At 40.6% G+C, this 13,948-nt stretch overlaps 1 protein-coding gene across 2 annotated transcripts in view; it reads right to left on the bottom strand.

The window, feature by feature from the left end:
* The window catches only part of MID1 (midline 1), a 603,051-nt gene that overhangs the window by 420,053 nt on the left and 169,050 nt on the right, over positions 1–13,948 (bottom strand). Inside the window, exon 1 of one of the 2 annotated variants that reach the window (XM_073667310.1) lies at positions 8,152–8,278. The exons of the other annotated variant lie outside the window; for it this stretch is intronic. The gene's annotated coding sequence lies outside the window, so the exon portion shown is untranslated. Of the gene's footprint in view, positions 1–8,151; positions 8,279–13,948 lie in introns of those variants that run through there. 2 annotated transcript variants of the gene reach the window in all.

Raw genomic sequence — 13,948 nt, 5'->3', positions numbered from 1 at the left:
AAAAGTTGGTTGTTGCCAGTTTTGAACCTAATGCACATTTTTTCAGTTAAAGTCCTTTTTGTCCTTTTTGTCCTATCCCAGAAGTTGGCAATCTTGAAAGCTAATTAAGCCATCTGATTTGGTAACAACTAAAAGGCTTCCATTTGAGGAAGGGAAAGGTTGCACTTCTACTTATGAAAGCTCCAAACCTCTAGGTGACAGTTCCTTGAGACTATTTATAATAAAGTGTTACTACCCCTCTGAAAAGCTCTCAATAACATCAATGAATATTCATTGCAATATTATCAGAATAATCCTTTGCTGTCTAATCCCAAAAAATGTTTATAAAGTAAGGTAATATGAGATGATTAGTCTCAGGCAGATTTGCTACTTGCCATTCTCATAGAATCATAGAATGTTAGAGTTGGACGGGACCTCCAGGGTCATCTGATCCAACCCCCTGCTCAATGCAGGATTCACTAAACCATCTCAGACAGATATCTGTCCAAGCCTCTATTTGAAGACTTGCATTGAAGGAGAACTCACCACTTCTCGTGGTAGCCTGTTCCACTTGTTAATCATCCTCACTGTCAAAATGTTTTTTCTAATATCTAATCTGTATCTTCTCCCATTCAGTTTCATCCCATTGTTTCAAGTCTTTCTTTGTGCAATTCATGTGATCTAGACTGTATGCTTCTGTTAATGCAACCCAGAATTGTGTTTGCCTTTTTTGCTGCAGCATCACATTGTTGACTCAAGTATAGTCTGTGATCTATTACTATACCCAAGTCTTTTTCACTTGTGCTGTTGCTTAGCCCTATTCCTCCTATTCTGTATATGCTTTTTTCATTTTTCTTTCCCAGATGTAGGACTTTGCATTTCTCCTTGTTAAAAACCTTTCTGTTAGTTGCTGCCCACAGTTCCAGTTTGTTTAGATCTTTTTGAATCCTCACTCTCTCTTCTGTCAGTTACTCCCACATCCAGTTAGAAGCAGAGTGAAATATCATAGGATGTGACCCATATGAACCTACCCATGTCTGAACTCACATTTAAAGAAGCTAACCAGTGTTAAAAAGGCTAAAGGGCTGATTCAGCAAGATTGGCATAGCGCAGTCTTGCTGAATCCGTCCTTCATGATTTGATGAATCATCTCCTTCATGGTTTGCTCCTTTCCCGGTGTTTTCCATTTCCCCATTTAGGATTGCCCTATCACGTTCTGGGAGGGGATTTTCATAGTATCCATTCTCAGCACTTCCTTGATGGCTATATTTCCTGGTGGATGTACATTTAGGTTTTCTAGCTCTTTATCTTAGAGGTTTACCTTGCTGAGTAAACTCCCGTTGTATTCTTGCAGTAAGTTGGTTTGCTTTCCCTCCCAGCACCTTTTACTTTGTTCACCTTTGTTAGCTTCTTCGGAGGATGTAATGGTTCCTTTTATTTTAAGTACGACTTAACGACTTAACTTTTACTCCTTCACCTTATTTGAATGTGTGTTAGTTTCTCACCATGGGTTCTTGTATCTCTCCTCACTCCTTCCTTTCCCTTAGCTGGTAGCATGTTGTGTCCTCTGTTCTGGTTCCTCTGGAGGTACAAGAAATCACTCAATGGCCTTGTAGCATTGGCGTCTCTGCCTCCTGCCCAGCAGAGACGCCGTCCCCCTTACCGCCGCGGTCCTGCTCCGGTGTCTTCTGGCCTCCCTGCAGCTGCTGCACGCAGCCTCCCCGGCTCTGTGCTTAGGGCGCGCGCGCTCCCTCCCTCTTAAAGGGGCAGCACACGCCGTAATAAAAAGTCCCCGGCCAATGGCCGGAGGACTTCCCCTATAAAAGGCACCTCCTCCAATATGGAGGTGCCCGTGCAAGATTGTAGCTTTGTGTTTGATACTCTACTTCAGCCCTCAGGTCCCGCTGCTAGCCTGACTACTAGTCCAGCCCGCAAGCCAGACTACAAGTCCAGCCCGCCAGCCAGACTACAAGTCCAGTCCGTCTGCTTGTCTACTCTCCAGCCCAACAGTCTGTCTACAGTCCAGTCCGCCAGTCTGTCTATGGGCTCTGCCCACCTGCTTACCTGGAAGCACCTGCCCGTTGCCTGCCGTGCCTACCAGCCAGCCTACATGGAGGCTCCTGCCGGTGTCCTGCCGTGCCTGCCAGCTCGCTTACCTAGAAGCACCTGCCTGTTATCTGCCGTGCCTACCAGCCCACCTACCTGGAGGCTCCTGCCTGTTAGCTGCCGTGCCTGCCAGCTCACTTACCTAGAAGCACCTGCCTGTTACCTGCCGTGCCTACCAGCCAGCCTACCAGGAGGCTCCTGCTTGTTACCTGCCGTGCCTGCCAGTCCATCTGCCTGGATCACCCATCAGCCTGCCTGTCGTCCTCATCTGCTGTACCGGTCAGTCCCTGCCTTCTGACCCGTGGGAGTCACCTGCTCTCATACAAGGTCGGTCCCCAGAGTAGCACCTAGTCCCTATGCTCGGTTCTTCCCTGGTCACGGAGTCGATTGAGCCGCCGTACGGCCTTAGTCGGTCCGAGTTGATACCTAGTTACGCCCCTCTGGTCCCTCCTTGCACCGCAGCACAGAGGTTCCACCACCCGGATCCGTAACAGGCCTTTTAGGGAGCCAGGTCCGAGGTGGTGTTTTTTAGCTGTGTGGCTAGGGCCTTTTTAATCGGTACAGGGACCAGTTGGGTGTAGGTGCGGTGTTCCCCTGGTATGAAAGTGAACATGTTCATAACAAATATTAAACTTGTTTGTGCTATGTGAAGAATACAGGAATACTGTTACTTAGGTGCGGTTACTGCAGTATATCACATATCATCCATTTCACAGTCACACTAACTATACAGGCAAAACTTCTTCCTATTACTTGAATCTTTTGGATTAGCATTCACAGATGTAGATGTAGACTACCACTCCCATTTTCAATGTGCTTTAGCCACAATTGGATAAGGTCTTTTTCTATCAATATGTGGAATGAGCTGTGCACTCTGACCTCCTTCCTATACCTATGCTGTAAGAGCCTAAAATAGCACTGCTTGGCTGGCCCTCATCTCTTATACTGGATGCAATAGCCCTCCTGATTAGCTGTGCTAGCCATGTGATATGATAGCTGCAAGACATTATTGGGAAGTCCACGCGGCCACACCTATTGTCATTAGCCCGCTCTTTAGCCTATCTTAAGCAATGTGTGAAATGGCGCTGGGCATTTTTTTGAGAATCAAAACACAAAAATGCAATGTGTTCAAAAACGTGGGTACCTGCGAATTTGAGGAAGTTTGGCTCAAAGTTGATCCTCCGTAGATTGATCAATGTGTCATCTCTAGACACTATCTTTATGCCATTTTGTAATCTACCATTAAGAGTTATATTTTGCTGTAAGATCACAACATTTTTCATGATTATATGTTAGATCTCAGCAAATTCAACACTATAAGGAGTGGAAAGACTATTTTCTCATTATTTATGTTTATCACTAATTAGCAAATCTTTATTTTGTTTAATGTCTTTTTTTAAGTGCAATATTTACAGTATGTTCTATTGTGAATAGTCACATTCAATCAATGTTTAACATGCTTTAAATGTTTATAACTTTCACATATTAGGATCCAAACAATGTATCTTTAGGCTGCGTGCCCACTATGCGTTTTTCAAGTGTTTTTGCCGCGGAATTTCCGCAGCGAAAATGCTTAAAAAACGCTTGGTAATACGTGCCCCATGGTCCCCAATGATAATCCGCATGTGCTGTGCACATGCTGCGGAAATTTTCACTGCGGATTATCATTGCAGACACGCAGCGTAATTGCCGCCATTGATTTGCATTGAAACGCTTGATATCCGCATCACTACATGTGAACATGCGGATATGAAGCGATTCAATGTGCGAATGGTACCCAAGCCTGGAGGAGAGGAGACTCTCATCCAAACCCGGGTACCATAGAAACTGTAAAAAAAAGGAATTTAAAATAAAAAATAAAGATTATACTTACCTTCTGATGGCCCCCGGTCTCCATAGCGATACGTGCGGTGTGTTGGGCGGCTCGCGGTGGTGTGAAGACCTGACATGACGTCATTGAGTCATGTGACAGGTCACGCGATCGCTGACGTTGGAAGTCGCGTGTCCTGTCACATGACTCAATGACGTCATCGCAGGTCCTTCACACCACCGCGAGACACCGGGGAGACCGGACGGAGCGGAGAAGGAGACCGGGGGCCATCGGAAGGTAAGTATAATCTTTATTTTTTATTTTCACAATTCTAATAATTTTTTTTTAACTATTACTTGGTCACACTATATAAATCCATGCCGGTTGCATGGATTTATATAGTGTGACCAAGTTGTCAAGCACTTTTCCAAGTGATGCTAAAATCGCCTGGAAAAGCACTTGATAACGCACATGCAGAAATGCATGCAAAAACGATTGACAAACGCTTCTACCTGGCGGGAAAAACGCATGTAAAATTCACATGCGTTTTTCCTGCCGGGGAGAAGCGGAAAAAATATGCAGCATTTCTGCATCGTGGGCACATAGCCTTACATGTCTTGACAAGTGTTTCATATTTTTAACCCTTTATTTATATTAATAAAATAATGTTTTTATAGAAAAAAAAACATTTTTTTCTGCAGTAGCTGTATATTTTCTCTCTACAGATAACATTATTCACCTGGGAGCCGGCCCAAGGTTTCTTCCGTGCACTGCACCCATTGTGGATTTCTTGTCTGGTACTGGTGAGCTGATGTGAACACTTCTCGCTGTTTGGGTGGCAAGAATCTGCTCTCAAAAAAGTGGTCATATCATAAGGATCAGCTCACATCATTTCCAATTATATTATCTATATGTATTTTATATCAAAACAAAGTTATAAAAGTTATAAATAGGGCACCAGTCCTTATTAGATAAAGTCTCTGTGAGCGGGCTGTGAAAGAACTTCAGCCTGGAATGCAAGCATGAAGGAGGGGGGATGCACAGTTCTTTGTGTTCAGCCATTTGGCACACAGAAAAGCTCCCTGCAGTCAACTTAGCACAACATCAATACCTGCCCACTTGTTTCTGAGTCAACATGTCAGACTAATTGGTCAACAAATGCTTTGTGCCTTGTCCTCCTCAGCTTTCATGTGCATCACTGTAGGTAGACATTCATTAACAAGGGTTCATCTGCAAGTGAAAACTAAGTAAAAAAGCATATCTTATCACTCCTCTCCCTCTTTATGGAGACATGATAAACTGTGGTCTTCATACCCTCAGTTTCGCTATTATTGATGTAATTGCATTATTACATTTTATGAAGATGTTAATTTACATTGAATATATGTTTGAGAAGTTTGAAGAAGACGAAAAATCTCAAATAAAAGTTGAAATAGAATTCGTATTTTAGGCATTTTTCTTTTTTTTCTCTTATATATATAAATACCAATGAGTGATCATCATATCCATTATATCAAGAGTATTGTAACACCAAACATATTAATGTGCACAAGACCCTATCTTGTTGTATAGTTCATAAATGAATAGCTTCAATTTTTGCCGTATTGTATCAGTTAAAGTGGATCTTTTCTCAGACTATAACGCTGCATGTAATGGCGGCATTGTATGTGGACAGATCCACTCTCCTACTAGCCAAACTAACTCAAAAATATTGTGACTTTTGGCTAATAGTAATATAGTGATCAAAGAATACACTACATAATTACTCTTTAAGGGTATGTTCACATGTGGCATTTTTGCCTCGGGAAAAAAAGCAGTGTTTTACAGTGCCAGAAAAGTGAATGGAAACCCCCTGATCGGAATAAGGGGGCACATGGGCATATTGGACTTGATTATTTTATTATGGGTTATACTGTGCCTGTTTGTTTTTTGAGTTCTTTTAAGGGTTAATGATATCTGAGGACTTACCAGATTACTGGGCAGAAATGGACTCATGGATACGGCTTTTCCCGCTTTTCCTGACCCTGATGATTGGATGATGCTGCATGAAGATGGATTCTCAGAGTTTATTTAACCCCTGGATCCCGGAAACCCCGTACATTCCTGTCAAGAAAGTGTAAGGTTTTTCCCGCCCACCTTCCCCTTTTAATATCCTGACTTTGTCACCTTGCTTTGTTGGAGGGGGGTAAACCCAGCTCTCTAGCTGCAGGTTTAGGATTATTTATGAATGAACTGAATGATCAGCTCGTCGATTAAGGACTGAGCCGTTATCAGATGTGATATGCTCTGTTTAATTGAGTTAATATTGATGATTAAATTATTCATTTCATTTATTCTTTATCCTTAATAAAGAATTGGGGCCTGTTTTATCCAGCTAAGTGTTATGTCATTTATTTATGATTAGGGTTGTTCGTTACATTTTGTTTGTTATTTTATTAATTGTAAGGAATAGGACATATAATACCATGAGATTTCGGAAATCTCATGCAAATGCATCTTATTTTTTCTTTGCAGATCTGAACTATCAAGCTACTGTATGTTCCCAAGATGAGCTTTTGATGAGATTTTGACGCTGCAGAATTTCTGCACCTTTTTAGTAAGGCCACGTTCACATCTTCAGTATTTGGTCAGTATTTTACTTCAATAAAATACTGACCAAATACTGAACGTGTCATGCTGTGTCCTTGAAGCAGCAAAAATATGCAGCGTCAAAAAACCCATCAAGAGCTCAACATGGGCGGCAGCCTCACAATGTTGTTTCAAATCTGCAACATGTCAGTTCTTTCAGTAGTTTTGCAATGTTTTTCACCCATTCAAATGAATAAAAAATGTACTCAAAAACACATGAAAAACACGTAAAAAACATGCTTATTTTACGCCATGTGTGAACAAACCCTAAAGCATTTTTGTTCGCCAGCTGGCAAGGCTACAGTTGCTTTAGCAATTATCAGTAGCTTTAACACAGATATACAGGATGTTACAATTCAGTAAAAATAGAAAACAGAATCTACTGAAGAGTCTTTCCTTAGGCTACTAAAAAGAAAACTTTGCAAAAACTTGCCTGACACAATGGGGCTATGTCACATTCATTTTTATATAATGTATGCACCCCACCCAAGATCTAGTAAAATGGCTTTTCTGAAATAAAAAGATTAGACATGTTGAGTTTCTAGGATTAGAAACATGCAGAGTGGTCCGTGCCCTTTGATCTGTTTGTCTAATGACTCAAATCTGCCCCCTAATGGAAATAAATCTATACTTCAGTTTGAAAGGTACAGATAGTTGGGGCATCTCATCAGGCCTTATACCTAAGTCCTAAGTGGCTTATACCTGTTGTTTCAAAATTAACAAATTAAGATAGTGAGAGTAGATGTAATTACTGGATTTAAGCAACATAATACCAACATTTCTGCAGTCCATACTTGCCTATACTAATTGCCTATGACTGCGGTCCATCGTAGCTACAGTACATGTCAATGTATACTTGTCAATGCATTTATATGTACAGCCAAATGATTCCGCAACCATGGAGCATATATGATTGTTCCTTTTTATGTACTTTTTATCAGATAACTGAAAAGTTGGCAAAAGATTAAACTGGTAACAGCTGTTGAATGAGTTAATCTAGTAACAAGAACGTGGTGGATCATTACTTCATTGTCATTTTAATTCCTAAATTCTATAAGACAAACATCTTCTTGGTGTATATCAGTTCAGCCCTGGCTTCCCCTGGTAACTAAATTATTCCTATATTCCAAATTCCATGAACTTGATCATAGCATGTATGTCTGTGTGCATGTAATGTGTGTATGTAATTTGTGCATAGTATATGTACATAGTATGTGTGCATGTAATGTGTGCGTAGTATATTTACATAGTATGTTTTCATGTAATGTGTGTATGTAATGTGTGCATAGTATATGTACATAGTATGTGTGCATGTAATGTGTGTATGTAATGTGTGCATAGTATATGTATATGTACATAGTATGTGTGCATGTAATGTGTGCATGTAATGTGTGCATAGTATATGTATATGTACATAGTATGTGTGCATGTAATGTGTGCATGTAATGTGTGCATAGTATATGTATATGTACATAGTATGTGTGCATGTAATGTGTGCATGTAATGTGTGCATAGTATATGTATATGTACATAGTATGTGTGCATGTAATGTGTGCATGTAATGTGAGCTTTATAAATAATGAAAAAAAAAAAGAAAAAAAAAATACAGATAGTTACTGAAGCCTTACCTTAACCTAGTGACAGATGCAATTAGTGAAAAAAGTAAGCAAGCAGCACAACATCTTTATCAGGTCTTGCCAGTATCCCAGCATCTGCCAGCTTCTTGCAGTCTTTACTGACAGTGGATTTGTCTCAAAATTAGCCACCCACTTGACAGTGAAAAAAACCTTATCATCTCACGCTGGTTGCCATAGTTTACCATAGGCCCTCCCACTCTGTGTAGAGCCATTAAATAAGGCAAAACTGACTATAATCATCATCTTCCAAATCAGCTCCCAGCCACAAAGAATGAGGTAAATCAAAGCATACGTAAATTATATGCCTGTCTACTTCTTACATAGATGGATCAAGCATAGATGTACGCATAGATAGACAGATAAATAATAAAAATGTCATAAGTAGATCTGATAGAAAATCAGATTTATGCTATAAGGAGAAATAGATAGATAGATAGATAACAGATAGATAGATAGATAGATAGATAACAGATAGATAGATAGATAGATAGATAACAGATAGATAGATAGATAGATAGATAGATAGATAGATAGATAACAGATAGATAGATAGATAGATAGATAGATAGATAGATAGATAAAAAAAATTTAAAAAGTAGCCCAGATAAAACATATGGGTACAAGCCTCAGAGTCCAGACTATTTAAAAAATGAAGAAGTAGACATTACTCCACTGGACGCAGTGAAAAAAGTGGTTTTCATTTGATCCATATCAATACAGTGTGACACTTTGGCTTTTAAAACACACTGAACCTTTCTCAAGCAAAAAGGTTTAGTGTTTTAAAAGCCAAAGCATCAGCGATGCTGATGTCTGTAAAGGCCTGTGGAATATGATAGCACTGTGTAAGCAATGCATCTACTATATAATCGGCTTATCCAGTCTGTCTGTCCGTCCAGGAAATCCCGCGTCGCTGATTGGTCCGGCCGCGGCCAATCAGCGACGCGGGATTTCAGAACAAGATGGCGGCCGTTAGCGGCTCATCTGCCGCACGGAGGTCAGCTGCAGCCAAGGGGTCTCCTGGTGAGTGATGGGCTGTGGGCGGGGTTATCCCCCATCCCGTCACACCCGGCATCCACCGCACACACATTCATTGACAGAGCGCGCAGTGGATGCTGGGTGTGACACGATGGGGGATATCCCCGCCCACAGCCCGTCATTCACCGTGGTATGCGGAACAGGAGACCCCTGGCTGCAGCCCCAAATAGTCGTGATGTAAGCAGAAGCAAGAGCCGGCTGCAGCCGGGGGAATTACGTGCTGGCTGTGCGTGGTCAGCGATGTTGTCACAAGCAGTATTGACAACATGACGTAATTACAAAATTCATTAGAGGCCCCGGGGGGATACATTGGGGGGTTAATTTAAAGTAGTGCACAACCCATTTAAACACTGCTTTGCTGATTAGTCGTGCCCGGTCGGCCGCATACATATTCTAGAATACCCGATGCGTTAGAATGGGGCCACCATCTAGTAATAAATAAATAGTAGAAAATTATTTTTTTTCAATGCTATTATTGTAGTGCTTCCTACTTTTTAATTTAGCTAGATAGATACAGATAGATAAATAGATAGATTCACACTTGTAAAAGAAAGGCTTCTTTGTGTTGCATTCGAGACCTTTGAGATATACATTTAACAGATAGCCTTCAGTGGCATCCATCACCTATAGGCTCTTATGTTGAAAAAAATATATCCTGCACAGTATACATGATTATTGCACAGGTGTGACCATGATAAAAATCCACTCTAAAATGTGCAGTTTTACAGTATTGGGCAGTCCAGGGGGGTTCAGAAAACCAGTCAGTATCTGGTGTGACCACCATTTGCCTCACGCAGTGCAACACATCTCGTTCGCATAGAGTTGATCAGGTTATTGATTGTGTCCTGTGGATTGCTGGTCCGCTCCTCTTCAATGGCTGTGTGAAGTTGCTGGATATTGGCAGGAACTTGAACACGCTGTCGTATACGCTGATCCAGAGCATCCCAAACATGCTCAATGGGTGACATGTCCGGTGAGTATGCTGGCCATGAAAAAACTGGGTTGTTTTTAGCTTCCAGGAATTGTGTACAGATCTTTACCACATGGGGCCGTGCATTATCATGCTGCAACATGAGGTGATGGTCGTGGATGAATGGCACAACAATGGGCCTCAGGATCTCGTCACGCTATCTCCGTGCATTCAAAATGGCATCAGTAAAATGCACATGTGTGTGTTTGTCGTCCAGAACATACACCTGCCCATACCATAACCTCACCGCCACCATGGGCCACTCGATTCACAACGTTGACATCAGAAAACTGCTCACAATGCCATACACGCAGTATGGCGACTTCAGAAACACGATAAGTGATTTATCTTTCATATGACTCTCACAACTCATAGTGATTTAAGTCTGTATTGAAATTATATATGTTTCACCTGTTCCTAAGATTTATCAGAGGGAAAAAGATTTAATATATAATTCTTGATATCACCTATCTTGTACTGCACACAAGTTGATTCACTATATGCCTTTCCACCCTTTTCATTTCTGCACTATCATGGATCTAAGGAGAGAGGATGGAATATAATAGTGGCATAGTGTGATTCCTTTCTTGAATATAGTTGCCATCATAACTATTAGGAGTGGCACAGTGTGAATAGTACTGACAACACAGATACAGACTTCCATGATACTTGTATACCTTTTCTGTCTTCATTCTATTGCAGTGCTTTATCAGAAACAAAACCTTACCAGGGATATAAGGGAAAGCCGCCATTGAGCGGGGTGTCGTTCTCGAATCTTAGGGTGCCAACCCCCACTGGTAGGTAGGAACAGCAATAGGTGAAGACTAGGGTCATACATAGGTCCTTCCTGGCTGTGATTAGTCTCTTTGAGACAATTTTTATATCATTTGTATCCTTGCACACACGGGGTTTAGTGTTGGAGTATTTTAATCAGAATAATAAAATTAGTTTTAAGAAAATACATGTTCATTGGTTTTTGACTCCCTTTCATGAGCACTTTTTTACAAACAAACACACAGTCTGCCATCTGCCCTATACAGTGAAAACCGGGATTCACCTGTGCAGAGAACACCTCTCCAACGTGCCAGACGTCTTCAAATGTGAGCATTTGCCCACTCAGATTGGTTACGATGATGAACTGCAGTCGAGTGTAGACCCCGATGAGGACGATGAGCATGCAGATGAGCTTCCCTGAGATGGTTTCTGACAGGTTGTGCAGAAATTATTTGGTTATGCAAACCGATTAGTGCAGCAGCTGTCCGGGTGGCTGGTCTCAGATGTTCTTGAAGATGAAGATGCTGGATGAAGAGGTCCTGGGCTAGTGTGTTTACACGTGGTCAGCGGTTGTGAGGCCGGTTGGATGTACTGCCAAATTCTCTAAAACACCTCTGAAGATGGCTTATGGTAGAGAAATTAACGGGCAACAGCTCTGGTAGACATTCCTGCAGTCCGCATGCCAAGTGCCCACTCCCTCAAACCTTGCCACATCTGTGGCATTGTGCTGCGTGATAAAACTGCACATTTTAGAGTGGCCTTTTATTGTGGCAGCCTAAGGCAGCCCGTGCAATAATCATCCTGTCTAGTCAGCATCCTGATATGCCTCACCTGTCAGGTGGATGGATTATCTCAGCAAAGGAGAAGCGCTCACTAACACAGATTTAGACAAATTTGTGAACAATATTTAAGAGAGAAAGACGTTTTGTGTGCATAGAAAAAGTGTTAGATCTTTGAGTTCAGCTATTGAAAAATGGGAGCAAAAACAAGTGTTGAGTTTATATTTTTGTTCAGTGTATATTGGCCAAATGAGGCCACTTAAAGGGCACTCTTCTGACCTCCATCTGGCGAGTGTAGACCTAAGGATCTGATTAATATATGCACTGTGGGCTTTTCTGGCGCATGCAGACAGTGCAAAAAGATAGCAAAGATCATACATGACATCCAAATAAGAATGTGATAGGTAGCTAGGTAGATAGATAGATGTGCAACGATTCAACTCATATAGTACGTTTCTTTGTGAACTGAAACTTAGCGAATGGTTGATTTCACTGCAGTCTATTTGGAGTGCTTCTATTTTCTGTATTTAGATAGCTATAGCAGCTGCTGTAAGTCATGGATTAATAAAGTCATCCTCACTTTTTTACATTGGAATGCTGTCATTCTTTGAGCTCTATCTACTAAGGACTTGGTCGAGGCCCAGGGATTTGTACCCAGCATTGCTATTGCTATTTTCTATATACCTAGATAGTTAGATAAATAGACAGGCATATTTGCCTGGTGGCACATGAAGACACAGTGTGAAATAACAGAAATAGTCAAAGGTTGATCAAACAAGAATATGGTAGGAAGACAGATATGCATATGTATGCACTTTCAGCTTTTACGGCACATGCAAGCAAAATCTGAAAATCCAGCAAATGTCTGTACATATGGGTGAAATTTGAACAAGATTGTGACAGGTAACTAGAGAGTTGGAAGAAAGAGAAAAAGAAAGAAAGAAAGAAAGAAAAAGAAAGAAAAAGAAAGAAAGAAAGAAAGAAAAGAGAGAGTGAAAAAGGGAGAGAAAGAAAGAGAGCGAGAGAGAGAGAAAGGAAGAAGGAGAGAAAAGAAGGAAGGAAGAAAGAAAGGAAGAAAGAAAGAAAGGGAGAGAGAAAGAAAAAGACAGAAAGTAAAAGGGTGAGAGAAAGGAAAAGAAAACAAAGAAAAAAGGGATAGAAAAGAAAGAAAGAGAGAGAGAGAAAAAGAGAAAGAAAGAAATAAAGAGAGAGAGAAAGAGAGAGAAAGGAAAAGCAAGCAAGAAAGAAAGAGATAGAGAAAGAGAGAAGCAATCAAAGAAAGGGAAAATGAGAGAAAGAGAGAGAAATTAAAAAAAAGAGAAAGAGCAAGAGAGAAAGGAACAGAAAAAAAAGAAAGGGAAAGAAAGTAAGCGAGAGAGAGAGAAAATGAGAAAGAAAGAAAGAAAGAAAGAAAGAAAGAAAGAAAGAAAGAAAGAAAGAAAAAAAAAGAATATTGCATATAATAGACACAGATAGCCACAAAGAGAACCACACGGGTTTCATCTTGGCACAGCAGACAGAACCTCTTCACTTCTGGCAAACATCTAAAACTAGTTAAAACAACAAACGCAACATCATCTTTTCCTTTAGTAGGAAATGAAGTATTCTACAGGGAATTTAAAACTAAGACATACTTGATGATAATGGCTTCAGTGCTTTAATGTAACGTATTTTGGAAGTTTTTATGGATTTCAAAGACGTACATTAGCAATGTATCCTGTTACATTAGCATATTGAGTCAGACAACAATTTTATCAACAGCGTTGGAAGAAGAAAAGTCAAAGCTTCCAAGCTGCAGAAAAATTAACTCACTGTGTACAATTTTTGTACCATGTGATCTTCTGCCGTTGTACAATACTGCTGTCAATGCAAGTGGAAGATGTTATTATTCTGCAGAAATTGATAAATCAGGTACATTCAGGACAGGGCATGTATTCACACCAGGCGATTACAACTCTGCTGAGACTTACAGCGATTGATTAATCTGTTGCTGGAAATACAAATATAAGACTATAACAGACAGGCCAAGCTTTACATTATATCAGTGTAGGAAGTAGTTGACAAACAATGCATTTTTTTTTTATAAAAGCTCATTCAAAATGTCACAGACATATAGTCTTGTTTTCAATACATTAAGCTACCCATAGTAATTCCAGCTAGAAAGTGATCTTGTGAAAGATGAGAGATGCACAGTAAGTTTGTATAGAAATGTACTTCATCTTCTATTTCT

Source organism: Phyllobates terribilis, unplaced genomic scaffold, assembly GCF_046119375.1.
Source record: "Phyllobates terribilis strain yellow unplaced genomic scaffold, ASM4611937v1 Scaffold_2__4_contigs__length_985480577, whole genome shotgun sequence".
Lineage (NCBI taxonomy): Eukaryota > Metazoa > Chordata > Amphibia > Anura > Dendrobatidae > Phyllobates > Phyllobates terribilis.
The sequence above is the reverse complement of the archived record's forward strand: the minus strand, read 5'-3'. Positions and strand labels throughout refer to the sequence as shown.